This window comes from Oreochromis niloticus, unplaced genomic scaffold, assembly GCF_001858045.2.
Source record: "Oreochromis niloticus isolate F11D_XX unplaced genomic scaffold, O_niloticus_UMD_NMBU tig00000761_pilon, whole genome shotgun sequence".
NCBI classification, from domain to species: Eukaryota; Metazoa; Chordata; class Actinopteri; order Cichliformes; family Cichlidae; genus Oreochromis; species Oreochromis niloticus.
The window spans coordinates 29,930-34,778 of NW_020327241.1; positions in this window are offsets into that span (position 1 = coordinate 29,930).

A 4,849-nucleotide genomic window follows, 5' to 3' on the forward strand; every position below is an offset into this window, starting at 1 on the left:
CAGCAGCAGCATCAGCAAGTGAACAGGGGCTGTTAACAGCATGTTTCTAGGTCAGTCAAACAGCTGTGAGCTTCTCAATTTGAATCCACCAATCAGAGAGGCTGTGTGCTTTGTTACGGGTCCGAAATTGAGGACGAGAGTAAAACAAATCATGGTCCAGAAGAGGTCGATCAAACAATTGATTTTAATGAATACACGCAGCGTGGGGAGACGTACACTGGAAACCATCAGTTGTAAATCCCCACCCAAAAATACACTTCAGATTGCTTTTATAACATCAGGGTATTATGACGCCCCCTCATGCGTTTACAAGCACATAATTTGCATCTTAAGAACATTATTTGCCTCTTCTACAGACAATGATCAATTTTAAGAGATAAATGCAGACGCAGAAGTTCCCCTTTCTGGCATCCATCCAAATATGGTGATGATCTCAGGCCTTTGAGGTCCCCATGGACTTGTCCTCCTTGTGTCACCTGTTGCTAGGCAAACTCAAATGCAACAAGAAGCTGAATACATTCAGGCCTTTGCTCAGCTACTATTTTACTGTAACAATATACTCAGCATATAAGCTTTTAAGATTATAGATTTAACTCAACGATTTAAGTGGTTCTAACTGCACCTGCAATAAACATGTTAATATTTGATTATGATAACCCCTGTAATACAAATTATAACATAATGCCAGCAACTTCAATAAATGCTTGGATGAAATGATAATTAATGCAATGATAAAGATGATGGTTATGTAAAATAATCCCTGTAATTCCACAATTCCCTCTCTTGACGTCTCTTCCCGAGACGTCACTACACCATTCCCAGGTCCACTACCTTCGCTCTGACCCTCTCTAGCCGTCCCCTGACTCAGCAAATCAGACAATAACCTCATGTCATCTAGGTGGTCCAGTAATAAAACGCCAGCTCCCACTTGAAAACACTTCATGCTTAAGTGGTCTCTGCTCCTTTCCTGGGTCCCTCTCTAGTGGAAATCTAGTGGAATGGACCCTCGTCATCAATCACTAAGTAAACTGAATTGGCGCAGGTCTCAAATAAGAAGTAGAAGACACTTGGGCCCTCGCTCAGGCCTACTACTAGATTTATGTGTATTGTAAGCATGCATGCAATTAACCTGCTATGTTCTCATCTTCCCTCAACATGTATCACCTGGACACTCTCACCAGTGAAGCTTAAAACCCTCTTGGATAGAACATCAACTCTAAACAAGCACAGATATGCAATGTGTATAAAATGAACTCTACCTGTGAATAGAATGAATGTGATGACAAACATATTCAATGCAATATGAACCCTGTAAACAATATTACTAATAAACAATGCTGTATAAAAAAAAAAATTTCTGAATCCCCACATTCCCTCTTCTGACATTCCGACAAGGAATGTCACCACACCTTATGTTGTATCACTCCCTGCCCCACTCTATGGGTTCTTAGTTCATCTAATAGATGCCCTCAACCCAGCCAGGGTTCGCAACCCTTGCCATTATCTTTACCAACAATCCTCTGACACAAGGAATGATACAACAACTAGCGATGACCAGTATTCCCAAAAATACAGTCAAAAGAAAACATCACTGACATAGCCACACCTTTCCATTGTCCAAACACAGATGTCATCCAGGACGCCAGCAGATTTTTGATACCTGAGTGCTCATGCATGGTTTTAGACAATTCGATTTTGCTCTCCCGTCAATGAACTCGGACCCAATTGTTCTGCGAACCCCATCATGGCGTCCCTGGTTTGGTTAGAGAGTCTCAGCAGGTTGTAATGAACATAATGCGGCCAACATTTCTATTAGGCGTTACCCAAACAAATATACTCTCCAATCCTACAGCTACCTGACTTACCAGCTTGTACTCATTAGGAACTCCCCTGGGCACTCCTATGGAGTCTATCCAGGTCGGCGAGTTCAAACGAGGATCATATGCATGGGTACCCTGGGTCCCTCTTTTGGTCAAAATGTATCTCTTACGTATGGCAGCTAAAGTTCGCGTGTTATGTTGTGGAATAGCCTTTACCTGGTTTCCAATAAGCATGAGCGGAGCTCCCCCCTTCTTGCCCATGTTCCAATTACCGTGGTAGGGTCGCTTACATTGTTGGTGGCTCGTCCCGTGAGTGTAACAGCACACCTAGTTGGGTCGATCTCTCCCACCTTGTACTTTTCATTATCTGTAGAAAACTTGAAACATGTAATTATCTTATTTTAGCATAAATGGTCCCACTGCTGTCTGCTTTGAAATGGGAGGGAAAGGTCTGGACAACAAAATACAGTTGCCAGTAGTCACTGCACTTCTAGTTAACTGTAACATACAATCATAGCCCCACTCATCCTCTAATGCAATGGTGCGGGCTCTGTAAACAAACGTGACCTAGCTGAAGCACAGGCAACACAGTCAGATACATGTTGTTCTCTAGCATTTTGAGCCACCCAATCAAGCCAGAGGTTACTGTCCTTGAAACCGGTGGCGCGCTTTATCAAATCCTTAGGCTTCAGTCTAAAGTAATCTGTTGTCAGAAGTACTCTCCCTTTTGGTTCCTGTTCCTTTTGAGCTACTGTTCCCGAAGTTACCATCTGATCAGTCAGAGTGGTGATTAAGCTTTCTGCGAGCGGCTTAGACTTTGCATCAACTAAATTTACCCTAAGCATATCATGGGGTGATTGCAGACCCATACATCATACGCTCTCCAGCTACTACTAGCTCCTGTACACTTAATGACGTCGCACAAATCCAATATGAATGAGCTGGTAGACCCTTTACCATAATTCAACTCTATGCCATTATTCATGCTGAGACACTTATCACCTTTACCTGACACCTCGCGCTTTTGTCTTTTTTACCGATCCTGTTTTAGCAACTACAGTCTCAGGAAGTGCTGGGCTGGACTGGCCTCCGTGTTCAGACAAGTGGTCCGGAGTGCCCTGCAAAATATAGACAATAAACAACACAGCCATAGTTAATATCATTGCATACAATAAACATGTAGTTGTAAGGAACATTCTAATCAGTTTTCTCATTACGTGTCTCTGATTCGTGTGTTTGCATCATGTTATATAAACTTTGTATACTTTGTAGTGCATTATGCTAAACACACAAAACCTTTCAATTCCCCAACCCTATCTTTCTCCTCAACGGGTTGTATGTTTTCAATGTTTCCTTGTTATTTTGTCATAAAAATAAATCAAACAAATAACTTAAGCTGTGTGACGGCACCTTGCGTTTACGCCAGGCTGTGAGCTGCCCTAAATCTACTTGCTACACCCCCTTTTCACCTAGTTTAATTTTTTCAATCCTAGTTTAAACTATTCCTGACTTCCCTCAGTGCACACTGTAAAGTGTAAAAGATACAATTAGCTTTCTCCTGGTAAAAGGTCCTACATTATTTTCTCAACCTTTGGAAACACCCTCTATCGAGTTGACCCATTTTATTTTTCAAACTTAGGCCTGATTTCTTCGCCCCCTTTAACGGGTAGCGCATATCCGGTCTGAACCCTATGTTTGGGCAATTTACGAATTGTTGCAGGATTTCTATGTTATGTAAAGTTCCTCTCATAAACAACTAGGTGTATTTGTGCTCTGTTTTTCTCCTTTCTCTGGTTGGTTCCGTTCGGTCTGGGGCTTCCAGGATTCTCGCCCCCCTATGGTCGCTGTGGTCCTGAAATCTTCTCCTGTAAAGGATAGAAAACAAAAAGCCTCTCTCTGCTACACCTCACTAATCTACTGTGTTCATCCAATGTTCCTTTAATTATTCAAACTTGGTTCACAATATCATGTTCTGGGCTTTATCCTTTTTATTAACTTTACTTAATCTCAATGCTCTTTATGTGTGTGAGCAACGCTTTTAGTTTTATTAAACACACCCCAAGTAAAATATACACCATCCCCATGTCAGCCTAAATCTGCGCTAGAAAGCACACTTCAAAATTTCCTATCAGGCATATACATAATATGCAAAAATTACTGTTAATGCCAGTTAGACAAGTTTCCATTATCTACAACATTTTGTTTCACCCGTCTCACCCTCACATGTTTCCTGTTCACTTATTGCATACTTATCTTTAACACCGTCTGCCTCACTAGTTGCTAAGCAGAAACAACACACCATGTGTTCCACCTTTGCCCTATAAGATAAATCTATGTCATGTTTGTGTCTGTAAGCATGTTTTGCATTCATTCATTACACTCCACGCCATCCCTGCAAGTTAGGAGCTATACAGTTAAAAGCTACAGGCCTTTGGCCTCGCCTCTTTTAAATAAAGCAGGGGAGTTTCATTTTACTTTAAAAATAACTCTATTTAAAAATAACAATTTCTTCCTCAGTTTTACCATATTTAAATTATCACAAACCCCAAAAGTCATAAAATGATCCTAGAACCCATTTCAAATTACCTCTTTAAATTCCCCCTTTATATTTGGACACACCAGATGTGTCCAAATAAATAAAAACTCAAAAACTCAAAATGCATCACCCGGGCTTAAGAAATTAAAGGAAAACGGTTAGTCATATCATCTCTCCAAACTCCTCAGCCATCCTCCTCTCCGGTGGATCTGCTCCAGCCCTGTAAACCTGTGTTTAAGGAATAAAATCAATTTACTCATCATGTCAAATCTTCTCAAACTCCTTGCTCCATGCAAAAGTCTGGATCCTTGGAATTTCCTAGAAACAAAACCTGTACTTTACATTTCATACTCAACTCTCCCCATTTATGATCCAATCTGTGTTACAACAAAGACTAAACTTAAAACAGAACAGTTATCAATCATGTGTTTCTTCAGTTAATGGTAACGTAAGTTATATCAAAAAATGTTTCCCTTTTAGCATTTAGCATTTT